The following is a 14,511-nucleotide window of genomic DNA, read 5'->3' as shown; positions in this document are numbered from 1 at the left end:
CCCCTCTCCTCCCCTTCCCTACAAAAGAATCCCGCTGTTCTGTGGCTCTAAGTTGCACTGTCCTTACTCACTGGACTATGGCAAAGAAATGGAGAGTTATCATTACCCCAGTAAGATGTCGTGATTGCTGGTGTTTGGGGACTTCATTAATCACATATTGACACTTCGGGCACATCAGATGTTTCAAGGAGCCATCAAGGAGAACACAGTTGCCAGCTTCAGTTACTTCCTTTATAACAGCTGTATTATTGGCCGACTCCCTGAGACAGTTTTCTTGCAAGAAATCTATATTGCAAGCTCCTGGATTTAGGTCTTTTATAAAGGAGGCCCCAAATCTGAATGGGCCAGAGAAAGAGCGGAAGTGTTTAATATTTCTTTCAAAAGCCAAACAGTGACAACTGGCGAGCATATCCTTTTCATCTACTGAGCTTCTTTTCAGTCATATGGTTTCTCCCCCATCTCTGAAGAATATCTGTACATATGAACATACAGAGGAAGTATAAAATATGTATCAGCTTGGTTGTAGGCTTCAAAAACAGCTACTAATTGGCTAGATCTTATAGGGCCAAGGCAAATATCTTCTGTCGGGCTTCTTCTAGAATGTGCGGTACTGATCTTGCTGCCCATACATGCTTTATATATGTTTCCCACTTTTTTTCCTCTTGAAATAATGTTAATAAGGGGTTTTTTTTAGGAAACAATAACTAAGAACACACACACACGCAACTCTCTACTATAAAGAGGAAAGGAAGGATTCCCGATTTCTTCTTCAAATAAAAACACAGTTCTACCACTTGCTATGTTTCCCTTTTTTCTCACACAAGGGGATACAACCAGGTTTCAAAAGAAACAGCACCTTTTCTTTTCTTTTCTTTTTGAGGTCTTTTAAAAAATTTTTTAAAAACTTTATTGAAAAACTTTTAAAAGAAGTTACAAAAAGGAAAATGAGAAGACAAAAAGTCGATAGGTAGTAAGTGATACTAACATTAATAATAATTCATTATATCATGTTCCAGCTATTATTTACAAGACGATACATATGCTAAATCAATTTCTTTAACTTATTATCTTTCAGCTTTGGATGTTGAAAAAGAGAGAGGGAGGGGGATGAGAGGGAAAGGGGAGGATGGGTTTCTGGAGAGAGATAGAGAGTTGAAGTAAGAGAAGAGGGGAAAGTTTGAAACAGCACCTTTTCATCGTGGTTTCTCCCTCCCCACTGCAGCGTGTGTCTCATGAAGACTTCGATGTCTATCTCGGTTTCGAGAAATTCAACACTCTCCACGATCACGAGATCGGATGCGCAATCTGCTCGGCGGCTCTGTTTTTCTTCATCCTGATTGCCGGTTGCAATCTGTTGGGGTGGGAATTTTTTTATTTTTTTGCGCAGCTACGTCACCACGGACATGCGTAGATGTTTTTCATGCTAAGCTATGTTTATGAACAGCTTTGACTTTTTCGGCACTCTTTACCCACGCAGCTGTGCTGGCATGAAAGTCTAATTTTAATTTAGAAACACAATTAATTGACCGTGGGGTATCTACCTTGGTCACCTTCCAGAGAGTTCCACCAACTTGATACCAGATTGGTTAGGGTTAGGGTTAGAGCAAAGAATTACCATAATTTTGTATAATCCTTTGATACAGCCTAAAACTGCATTTGCCTTTTTAACAACTGCATCATACTGCTGATTCATGTTCAGTGTATGGTCTACCAAGACCCCTAGATCCTTTTCGCACATACTACTACCAAGACAAGTCTCCCCCATCCTATAATTTTGCTTTTGATGATTTCTACCTAAATGCAGAACTTTATATTTCTCTCCGCTGAAATTCCTTTCATTAGTTTTAGCCCAGTTTTTCAACTTTCGAGCTCATCCTGTATCCTGATTCTGTCTTCTATTTTATTTGCGATGCCTCCCAATTTAGTATCATCTGCAAATTTAATAAGCATTCCCTTTATTTCTTCATTCAAATCATTTGTAAAGATGTTCAACAACACAGTGCCCAGGACAGATCCCTGAGGCACTCCGCTTGTCAATCCATTCCGAGGCCCGTTCTTCACGGGCCAATAAACACTGGTGTAGGATGGTTAAAAAACCCCTGTTTTGCAGGGGAACTTCACACACATCCCACCCCTAAAATAAGCCTGCCCCATGTTATTTCCTCCAAACTATTTTTTTTTAGAATCGCACTATTAGCAAGTATTTTCAAAAATCCTGGGTTGCAGCTGCTTGTGAGCGAATGGCTGGGCAGGAGGCACTTTATTTGCCTCTGTTGCCTTTTTTAAATTGTGGCTTGCTTCTGCATAGCTATGCAGGTGCAGATGGCTGTATTGTGCGACATCAGCATGTCTGTGGGGGTTCATTTGTGCATGCCTGCACAGGTACGCATGTGTGGGAAGTAATTTTTAAAAATAGACGCGTCTCTGTGTGAAGGCACTATAGACACCCAATTGTTTCTGTGGGCTCCAATTATTGCCTTCAGGGATGCATGTGAGTGCAAAAACAGGAAGATGGGTTCCTTTATCCAGACTGCAACCAATTACATATTTGCTGTGAGGAAGGGGCCCAAGAGGATGAGCAATTAACAACCACTCTTGGGGTGTGATCTGTCAACCAGCTCTACCTAACAGTAGTAGGATCCAAACCACATTTCACCAACTTGTCAACAAGAATATTATGTGGCACCTTATCCTTACTGAATCAAGATAAACTATATGCATACCATTCCCCAGCAAGATAGTAACAATCTCAACAAAACAAAAGAATTCAAAACAATTCAAAATAAATGGGGTGCTGTGTGGTTTCCGGGCTGTATGGCCGTGTTCTAGCAGCATTCTCTCCTAATGTTTTGCCTGCATCTGTGGCTGGCATCTTCAGAGGATCTGACCATCTCCCTATTATCCTTACTCTTAACTATTCTCCCTTGCCAGAGATAAATTTGAACACAAGTCAAGGATTCCGTAGGAAAATAACTTGGTCAAGTATGATTGATCACGAAATGACAATTTTTCTGCACTCCCCTACAATACAAGCGAATAAACAGATGATTATGAATGCTAAATCACCCTCTGAGGGGGTAAACTTATATAACCAAATACAACAGGAAATTACTAATCATTTTGCACATTTATCAGTAGTAGCAAAATCTCCTCAAAACAGGCCAAGAACCTGGTTTGATAAAGAATCTATAGAAATAAATAAACAAATAAGGCTACTTTATAACCTATTCCATCAGAATAGGGACCCCAGGTTATACAATCATTTAACACAATAATATCGCAATTATTTCTTACTCCTTTTATTTGGCATCCCAGGGACCTGCTGGGTCTGGCATTTCCTGCTCCAGCTTAAGGCCACACCTAGCTTTTCTGTTGCTTCATTTTTGTAACTAGTGATTCAGGCACACATCCCGCTTATCTCTCATTTCCTGGGACAAGGAGGGAGTATTTCGCAGGCTACAATCCCATCACATTTCACAGGCTACAGTCCCATCTCTCTCACGATCCCTTGTCTTGTGCAAATTGTTTTGGGAACGAACTGGAGGGGGGATGGCCAAATGAGTAAAAAAATTCTGATATATATCAGGGACAGAAGGCAGAGCCCCCAACTCTGGCTTCTTGGACCTGGGGTCCTGGCCCAGTTCAATAAAAGCTCTTGAAACCTTCACGAGTCTCAATTATTGACTGGAGTAACAGACCTTTACAGAAAGTCATGACAGAAATTAAAATAAAACACCCTAATAGAAATATGAATCCTACCCACTCTGCACAGCCCTACTCAACACAGTTATTTCAAGGGTCGCTTTGACACAAGTGTTCTGTAACCTGGGCAATCATGAGAATTTGCTAGAGTACGGTTTGTTTGTTTTTTTATAAAGATCCTTTGTCCCACTGTTTCATTTCAAATCGCAGCCTTTCCACCTCCTTGTCTGCTTTTAGGTTTGCGCGCGAGGGATCGTAATGCAGATTTCTTGTTGTGAAGCACACGCCTCTGCATTTGCACTCTTGAATAATTGAAGCATTTTGGCTTCAAGGCTGCATGGTATAAAAACACAACCCTGGAGTTTTTGTTTGAATCAGTGTCTAACGTATATGGTGCAACTTATTTCTCTTCGGCAGGATATGTCTGAGGAACTAGGGCAGTCTGTTACAGATATGCTTCCCTGGCTCACTACAACTTAAGGAAAAGCAAATGTTCCCCATTTCATTGCTTTTTATATTATCTTTTTTTTTTGTTAGTAGCTTTGATTCGCTGCTTTCTATTGTTGGTTTTACAGATTTGTTTATATCAAAGAAGAGTTGAAGAGTTAGTTTTTATACCATGCTTTTCTCTCTCTTAGTCTCAAAGCACCTTACTAACATTTTGTTTCCTCAGGTCAGACACCTTGTGAAGTGGGTGGGGCTAAAAGAGTTCTGAGAGAACTGTAACTAGCCTAAGATCACCCAGCAAGCTTCATGTGGAAGACCGAGGTAAACAAACCCAGTTCACCAGATTGGAGTTCATCATTCTTAACCATTACACCACACTGTTCTTAACCACTAAGCACACATCTGTTTTTTTCCTAAGTGCGTCAAGTTGCAAATGACTTACAGTGACTCCAGGTGAGATTTTCAAAGCAAGACATGTTTGGAGGTGGTTTGTCATTGCCTGCCTCCGTGTTGTTGCCAGGGGGATGCTATCTATGTCAGGAGAGGTTACCCAGTTGATCGAGATGCATTCCCAGAACCATGTACTTGCTTAAAATAACACATTGCTGCTGCTATTAAGATATATGTAACCAGCCTGCTATATTTTACCACTGCCATCTGTGCATTCTTTCCTTGATCTTTGCTTTGGCTTTGAGAGCCAGCATGGTGTAGTGGTTAAGAGCAGGTGCACTCTAATCTGGAGAACCAGGTTTGATTTCCCGCTCTGCCACTTCAGCTGTGGAGGCTTATCTGGTAAAACAGATAAGCTTGTGCACTACAACACATGCCAGCTGGGTGACCTTGGGCTTGTCACAGTTCTTCCAAGCTCTTTCAGGCCCACCCACCTCACAGGGTGTTTGTTGTGGGGAGGGGGGAAGGGCAAGGAGATTGCAAGCCCATTTGAGTCTCCTTACAGGAGAGAAAGCGGGGATATAAATCCAAACTCTTCTTCTATGGCTTCACAGGCTCATAGACAACTAGGCTTCCCATGACCCTCCTGTCCCATGGGAACAATGTTGCTTTCATTATCTTGTGGGGCAGAATGCCAGGTGGCTTTCTCTGGCTATCTGCTAGTGACCTTGGGGTGCCTTAGCTCCAAAGGATGTTTTGTCACAAATTCTTGGGAAAACGGGAGAATAAATAGAACTGTAGATGCCAGCTTCATCAGAACTGGCTTTAATGGTGCTCCATTGCCTGATGAATAAACACTTCAGTGTCTGCTTACTAGCTTAAGGGTCCAAGACCTAACAGGTGTCTCCAATCTAAATATTAACTGTAGTTGATCCTACTTAGCTTTGGAGAATCAACAGGGTTAGGTTAGCTTGGGCTGTCCAGATCAGAGTGGGTATATTGATGAACAGTGAAGTACACTTTGGTGAAGCAGCTTAGAGCATTTACATGTCACTTCTCTAGAGATCCTGCTCAAGGTAGCTCACCAAGTAAAACAGCAAAAATAATTACAATTCACCTGCTATACAACCCCAATGTTACACATTTAGCATCCAAAAGGTATCCTTATAAAACAGGTGAAAAGGAGGAGGAGGAGGAGGAGGAGGAAGAGGAAGAGGAAGAGGAAGAAGAAGAGGAACAAGAACAGGAAAAAGAAGAGGAAGAGGAAGAAAAAAAGGAAGAGGAAGAGGAAAAAGAAGAAGAGGAAAAAGAAGAAGAAGAAGAAGAAGAAGAAGAAGAGGAAGAAGAAGAAGAAGAAGAAGAAGAAGAAGAGGAAGAGGAAGAAGAAGAGGAAGAGGAAGAGGAAGAAGAAGAAGAAGAAGAAGAAGAAGAAGAAGAAGAAGAAGAAGAAGAAGAAGAAGAAGAAGAAGAAGAAGAAGAAGAAGAAGAAGAAGAAGAAGAAGAAGAAGAAGAAGAAGAAGAAGAAGAAGAAGAGGACTCACTACCAAAAAAAGTTCTGTCTCTGTTTACCACTTGTGCCACCTCTGGAAGCAGGGCATCAAGGGTTTATGAGGAGCATCTTCACTGGCGAACCGGACACTAGACTTGGTTTATATTCCCTTCATTTATCATCTGCCTTTCTTCTTGAAGCAAATTGCAGAATTTTCTTTTTAAAAAGCAATTAAAAGCCAGTAAATAGATGAACTAACCATGCAAGGAAATTGGATCACACCATTAGCCCATCAACAACACAGTGGAATCTCCAGGGATATTAATCTTTCCCCCTTCTTTTTTTTGTTTGATGTTCCTGCAGTTGACCCTCTTGTCTATGTGTTTTGCTTAATAAGTTTTAATTGTATATATATATATGCATATATATATATATATGAATTGCAAAAGTTGTCTAAATGCGATTGGGTGTTTGATGAATGCTATTTGGTATTTGGGAAGAAAACACCAGAGTACAATGTGGCAAAGGGAGCTTCTGTTCTAGGTTTTGGTCCCAACTCTTATGAGGACATGTGTACACATACCCATGAAGTTGCCTTATTCTGAAGAAGTGCTAATATTTTCAACTGTCTGGGTGTCTGGGTGTCTCCAGTGGAGTAGTGGCTAAGAGCAGGTGCACTCTGATCTGGAGGAACCGGGTTTGATTCCCAGCTCTGCTGCCTGAGTTGTGGAGGCTTATCTGGGGAATTCAGATTAGCCCTATGCACTCCCACACATGCCAGCTGGGTGACCTTGGGCTAGTCACAGCTTTCCGGAGCTCTCTCAGCCCCACTTACCTCACAGAGTGTTTGTTGTGAGGGGGGAAGGCAAGGAGATTGTCAGCCCCTTTGAGTCTCCTGCAGGAGAGAAAGGGGGGATATAAATCCAAACTCCTCCTCCTACTCTTCTTCTTCTTCTTCTTCTTCTTCTTCTTCTTCTTCTTCTTCTTCTTCTTCTTCTTCTTCTTCTTCTTCTTCTTCTTCTTCTTCTTCTTCTTCTTCTTCTTCTTCTTCTTCTGGCCAAGACCTATTCCCAGACCTTTAATCCAGGGCCTCCAACCTTCTTTGAGGCACATTTAGAACATAAGAACATAAGAACAAGCCAGCTGGATCAGACCAGAGTCCATCTAGTCCAGCTCTCTGCTATTCGCAGTGGCCCACCAGGTGCCATTGGGAGCTCACATGCAGGATGTGAAAGCAATGGCCTTCTGCGGCTGTTGCTCCCGATCACCTGGATTGTTAAGGCATTTGCAATCTCAGACCAAAGAGGATCAAGATTGGTAGCCATAAATCGACTTCTCCTCCACAAATCTGTCCAAGCCCCTTTTAAAGCTATCCAGGCTAGTGGCCATCACCACCTCCTGTGGCAGCATATTCCAAACACCAATCACACGTTGTGTGAAGAAGTGTTTCCTTTTAAGGAAACTTAGAAATTTTGAATTTTGAAATGGCATGGTGGGCTCAGTAACAGAGTGACTGTTCCTCTGTCCAGGGTTTCCAATTGTCCAAAAACTTTGCTAACTAAACCAAGCTAACAAAACACAACTAAATTCTTTTCTGTGAGTAACCACGTTAATTTGGCCATCTCTGTCAACTTTAATACTTCCGCCTGCCATTCTTCAGTTGCAGGTATAGCTTGAGTTTTCCATGTCTGTGCATAGAGTATTCTTACAGCTGCTGTCTTGTGTAAAAACAAAGTTTCTTGTTGTCTTTCTAGAGATCTATCTAAATTAATTCTTGACACGTCCATCGTAAAAGGGAGCTTCTTAGCTTCATGATTTGCTAAGCACATGACAGGCCTTTATCAGATTTGGCTATATTTTACAAATGGATGTTGGGACATACATGTGTGTGTTATGACATACAGATGCACCGAATAAGAACATGCTATTTTCATTACAATATGAAGCACCGATTTTTAAAGTGAGCATTATTTTTTGCTCGGATCTTCAAAAAGTAATTTAACACCCCAGTTAAGTAGTTCAATAGAGAAAAGCACTCTGGCTTCAAATAGATTTTAATGGGAAACTAACCACAAGCAGAAAATCAATTAATGAAATCTACCGGTCGGTGAAAAAAATCCAGAATTCCACCCCACCCCCCACCCCCCCAAATGTTTCCCTCTTTAAAATTACTTCACAATTTCTGTTGTGGAGTAATTCAGTATTTTCCCTGGCTACTAAAAATTGTATAAATGAAATCTCAGAAGATAAATAATACAGATCTATCAGAACACACTCATCAGAGCAACAGAAGGGAACAAATATAGGATTCTTTTGTTTTGTTTTTTAAAAATGAGACATTTAGAATTTAAAATTACCTTCGGGTCCTGCGATGGAATCAATAGGATGAAATCCAATAAAGAGAGAGACACAAGTAAAAGCATTAGTCCAGGGGAAGAAAAGAGAAAATATACATATATAAAATGAGAGGAAGCAATTTGGGGTGGGTTTACTTTACACAGCCGTGTAATTGCTGGAATAAATAGAGCGTTCAGTCTGGCACAGGGGAAGTAATAAATTGCACAAGGAAAAGAAGAAGAGAGAGGGAGGGGAAAGAGTGACCATCTAGTTGTAGTACAAGGATATATGAAGAACAAATCACTGTGGGATGAATATAAAACCATAAAGGAACAGGACAGACATAATGTTTTCAAAATATTTAGGCAATGGCCCTTTATGCAGGTACCACTTAATGTGCAGCTGAGAAGCAATCTTTGTGGGGCTTCCTGTGTCTTTTTGGCTCTTTCCACACTTTTGCTCTTTCCACAGTTCCGCAGAACAATGCACTTTCAATCCACTTTTAATCCACTTTGCAGCTGGATTTTACTGTGAAGAATAGCAAAATCCACTTGCAAACAGTTGTGAAAGTGGATCGGAAGTGCATTATTCTGCATGAGTGGAAAGGGACTTTATTTACGTTTCCCGATGTTTATCCAGGTCGATTTGCCAGATTGGTAGGGATCCAACACCTTAACAGGGAGCAGCAGTGGAGTAGGAGGTTAAGAGCTCATGTATCTAATCTGGAGGAACCGGGTTTGATTCCCAGCTCTTCCGCCTGAGCTGTGGAGCCTTATCTGGGGAATACAGATTAGCCTGTGCACTCCCACACACGCCAGCTGGGTGACCTTGGGCTAGTCACAGCTTCTCGGAGCTCTCTCAGCCCCACCTACCTCACAGGGTGTTTGTTGTGAGAGGGGAAGGGCAAGGAGATTGCAAGCCCCTTTGAGTCTCCTGCAGGAGAGAAAGGGGGGATATAAATCCAAACTCCTCCTCTTCTTTTCCTTTTCCTTTTCCTTTTCCTTTTCCTTTTCCTTTTCCTTTTCCTTTTCCTTTTCCTCTTTCTCTTTCTCTTTCTCTTTCTCTTTCTCTTTCTCTTTCTCTTTCTCTTTCTCTTTCTCTTTCTCTTTCTCTTCTTCTTCTTCTTCTTCTTCTTCTTCTTCTTCTTCTTCTTCTTCTTCTTCTTCTTCTTCTTCTTCTTCTTCTTCTTCTTCTTCTTCTTCTTCTTCTTCATATCTTCCAGAAACTTCTGTAGCTGAACTGCCACCACTCTCTCAATTACCTTGCCCATGGGGTATCCCATGTCCCCAGGTGCATGCCATGTAGTCATGTGGGCAAGCACTGGGAACCAGCCAGGTCCCCACGCCCAGCCTCTCATGCGGAAGGTTCGATACTGGACAGATCCCAGGGATATAATTTAGGTCTTTTTAGAAGAGGGTGGACCACTGCCTTTTTCAGCCTACCTTGCTCAAGAGAGCCATTGATGAAATCCAACAGGTGGCTCTGTAACTCCTCCCTACTAGCTTTCACAAGCCAGGAGGGGCATGGGTCAAAGGGACAAGTGGTAGATCTTACAGCCGACAGAAGTCTGTCCACCTCAGAGTGATTCAGCAGGGTGAAATGGTCAAAACTAGAACCAAAAGACAGGCAAGGGATCTCCAGTTCCCTCATTAAGGCTGGCGGGGAGGGCCTGGCAGGGGGACAAGATCTTGTTTGCAAAATAGCTTGCGAATGCCTCTGAGCGAAAAGCCGATTTCCAATTTTGGGGACCAATAGATGCAGAGGCATTCCTCCCAATGGGCAAAGTGGGCAGTTGCCCAGGGCGCCACCTTGTGGGGGGCGCCAAAAATGCAGGTGGGATTTTTTTTGAATTTTCAGTGTTTTTTCTGTTTTTGGCCTGCAGGGGCGCAGTTTTTAGGCTAGCAGCACCAAAATTTCAGGGATTTTTCAGGAGACTATTCTAATGATATCTCCCAGGTTTGGTGAGGTTTGGTTTAGGGAGTCCAAAGTTATGGATTCCCATAGGGAGTGTCCCCATCCCCCATTGTTTCCAATGGGAGCTAATAGGAGATGGGGGCTACACCTTTGAGGGTCCATAACTTTGGACCCCCTGAACCAAACTTCACCAAACCTGGGAGGTATCATCAGTAGGGGCTCATGAAGACACTCTGAAATTTTGGTGCTGCTATCTTAATAATTGCACCCCTGACAGCAGGCACCCCCTAAATTTCCCCAGATTCTCCTTTTAAATCCACCGCCTTCCTTCCAATGCTTGTTTTCTTTCTTTCTTTCTTTCTTTCTTTCTTTCTTTCTTTCTTTCTTTCTTTCTTTCTTTCTTTCTTTCTTTCTTTCTTTCTTTCTTTCTTTCTTTCAATGCCTAATAAAGGTTATTGTTGTTGTTGGGGGGCATCAAACTCAGGTTTTGCCCAGGGCTCCAGTTTGCCCAGGTACGCCACTGGACAGATGTGGTCGTCAAAGTCTGAATGACATTGTGTAATTGTGCTGGGTGTAAGTTAGCAGCCGCGATGGAGGAGGCAAAGAAAATCCTCTTGGTCTGCTTCATGGCTCTCTTGTAGGATTTCGTGAGCGTTGAATACGAGCGTCTTGTCTCTTTGACACGAACCCGCCACCACACTTGCTCCAATCGTCTCAGTTCCTGTTTCATCCTCCTCAGCTCCTCGGTATACTGAGGAGCCAATTTGGTACAGAGAGGATGCTTGGGGCAACCTTTTTGATCGTTTCAGACACCATGGTATCCCAGCTCTCTTCCAGCTCACTGAGAGAGGCACCAGTGGGAGGACCATCCCACAGGATATTCTGGAATCTCTCAGGATCCATTACCCTCTGCGGGCAGGCCAAAACATGCTCGTCGCCTAGATAACACAACCAATTTGCTGCTCAGTTTGGAATGGTGCCAAATCAACTGGAAACGACGAGACTTGGTGTCCAAAACGGAAAAGGCGAATGTCTCTCCATCATAACAAATTATGGTTAAATGAGATACCATCAATTTGCTGTTGCAATTGTGATTATATTGGTACCATCTGAAGCACTTCCAGCTAGAAGCATATACTAGTGAGCCCCAGCTGTGTTTCCCTTTGACAGGAGACATCTGTGGGCACCCTGCCCATTGAGAGGATTGCAATATGGGAATAGAATGTGACGCAAGGAGCAGAAATTGTGTTGACAGGACCCATGCACTAATGTGTCAGGGACGAGATCTCTCGTCTTGTGAGGCCAACTGATTCAAATCAGCAGGAGACACCTCCTGTGTGTGAAATGTGAAGTGGACAGAGAGAGGTGAGGAAAGAATGACACACAGCCAGAAATGCCAGAAGCCCCAAGCAAAGGGCTTGTGTCCAACTGTAGAAGGTTGTCCCTCTTGCTGTCAATCAAAAATTGTCCCACAGAAGAGAATGTAGTGAATTCATGGTGGAAGCCAATGCAGCACTACTTTAATGTATTAAGAGTGACCTCTTCAAGGCCTGATATTCGGCTTACAATTGTTAGACCCCAATGGTATACCTTCCCCTTATTTTAATCATGACTTTTGATCATAATCTTTCTACTGTACGCTGAATCACACCTTCAGTTCTCGAAGGTCAATGCTTTCTACCTAGAATGGAAGAAATTCTCCAGGGTCTCTGGCAGAGGCATGGAGAGAGTGGGATAGGGTTGCCAGGTGATGCTCACAACCGGTAGGGAGTGGATTGCTAATATCTCCTCATCACTGTTGGCAAAATGGCAACATCACTTTTGGCTAGGGTTGTCAGCTCCAGGTTGGGAAACTCCTGGAGATTTGGTGCTGGAGACTGGAAGGGATAGGAAAATCAGAGGGGTCCAATGCCATAGCAACCACTTTTGGCTAGGGTTGTCAGCTCCAGGAAACTCCTGGAGATTTGGGGCTGGAGACTGGAAGGGATAGGAAAATCAGAGGGGTCCTATGCCATAGCAACCACTTTTGGCTAGAGTTGTCAGCTCCAGGAAACTCCTGGAGATTTGGGGCTGGAGACTGGAAGGGATAGGAAAATCAGAGGGGTCCAATGCCATAGAAACCACTTTTGGCTAGAGTTGTCAGCTCCAGGAAACTCCTGGAGATTTGGGGCTGGAGACTGGAAGGGATAGGAAAATCAGAGGGGTCCTATGCCATAGCAACCACTTTTGGCTAGAGTTGTCAGCTCCAGGAAACTCCTGGAGATTTGGGGCTGGAGACTGGAAGGGATAGGAAAATCAGAGGGGTCCAATGCCATAGCAACCACTTTTGGCTAGAGTTGTCAGCTCCAGGAAACTCCTGGAGATTTGGGGCTGGAGACTGGAAGGGATAGGAAAATCAGAGGGGTCCAATGCCATAGCAACCACTTTTGGCTAGAGTTGTCAGCTCCAGGAAACTCCTGGAGATTTGGGGCTGGAGACTGGAAGGGATAGGAAAATCAGAGGGGTCCAATGCCATAGCAACCACTTTTGGCTAGGGTTGTCAGCTCCAGGAAACTCCTGGAGATTTGGGGCTGGAGACTGGAAGGGATAGGAAAATCAGAGGGGTCCAATGCCATAGAAACCTCCTCCCCTCCGTAATTAGCCATTTTCTCCTGGGAAGCTGATCTCTGTAGTCTGGAGCACCAGGGATGCTGCACGCTGAGGGGGCGCGATAGCGGCAGCGTTGGGGTGGCTGCGCTGTCACCGCCCCTCTCGTGGGGAGTGCCGGGGACCCCGCACTACTCTCCTCAAGTAGCGTGGGGCTTAAGGTAAGTGGGGAAAGGCCCATAGCCAAATTTTTGTGCTCACAAAATACTGCAGGCCTTCCCCTCCGGAGCATTTTAAGTGCCTACCCTGAGTGATATTGAAAGGAAGATACGTGCGTATCCCCAGTTCCTACCTTCTGTGTTTCTGCCAGTTGAACGCAGGAGGAACAGTGGGACATGGATTTATTATATTGATCATCTTAGGACATCCATTTCACATATCTCTTCCCCACCCCCACCCCACTATTTGTCAGGCTGCGCCATTATCGGCCTGCCAGAGTGCATGTTTCCAGACCAGCGACAGCTGGGCATGCCATCTCTGCCACCCCAAGGCCGTGGAGCCTCTTTCCTTTGTTCGCATGTAACTATTTCAATAGAGCTTACCGAGTACTTCTTATCTTTCTTTCACAGGGAGTAACTCGCCTTTCCCAAAACAATGAATCTGTAGAGCTGTCTTTCTCTTGCTGCTATTGGGGGGGATGCAAAGGTGAGGGCTTTATGGGTTGAGCCAAACTGTAACCTTAAGGTATATACTGGGGCCAGGGAGTTTGAATCTCAGATTCAGCTACCTGGCCGTTGGGCTGACACAGTTCTGATTAAAGCTCTTGAACCTTTCCCGAGTCTTGTCATTCACTGGAGTACCAGACCCTTACACTAGTCTATCTAACTTCCCAGAAAGTTCTGGAAAATTCCACACAAATCTCCTAGTGTTACCGCGCTGCCTGGGTAACTTTTATTCTCTCAGATCTACCAGCTCTCGGCAGCACAGAGGAACAGAAACGGGACCCGACACAACGAGTATAGTGAAATAGTAAAAGGTTTTATTGAGATGCTGACCTACGTGTCAGCACCTCCACACCACAGCAACTGCGCTGCCTAGCAGCTTTACAACAGCTTATATGCACTTTCTCCAGCCCGGGAGTCCGGGGGATACAGGACAGTTTACAACCATTCATTCACAAAATACATAGTAACCAATCATACACCTGCAATACATGGGAACCAATTAGAGTTTGGTGGGCAGCCCCTTCTTGAATATCGCAGCAGAGACAGGGCAAGGCGATGACGTAGGCACTGGCGGGAAAAACACAAAAGAGTCCTTTGGGTGCTTGGGCCAGGAAACGAAACTTAACGACAACGGCACCCTTATCTGCCTGCTGGTGGGATTAGGCAGATGGAGGCGCTTCTTCCGGGGTCCCTTTTGTCAACGTCCATTCAGGGTTTTTACAAATGAAAGGGACATGCCCAGGTGGAGCAGGGGTGGATTCCTGCCCTGAGCCAAGGAGGTTCCGTGCAGACTCAAATACAAAAGATAGCTATAATTCCTACTTTCTATCTAATACAGTTTGTTCCTACCTAACGTATACAGAAATAAAACACAGTTCCGTCTTTATTTAAAAACAAGATCAGAAATGGAATAAAATCACT

This window comes from Sphaerodactylus townsendi, linkage group LG02 (genome assembly GCF_021028975.2).
Source record: "Sphaerodactylus townsendi isolate TG3544 linkage group LG02, MPM_Stown_v2.3, whole genome shotgun sequence".
Taxonomy (NCBI): domain Eukaryota; kingdom Metazoa; phylum Chordata; class Lepidosauria; order Squamata; family Sphaerodactylidae; genus Sphaerodactylus; species Sphaerodactylus townsendi.
Note: the sequence above shows the minus strand (reverse complement) of the source record.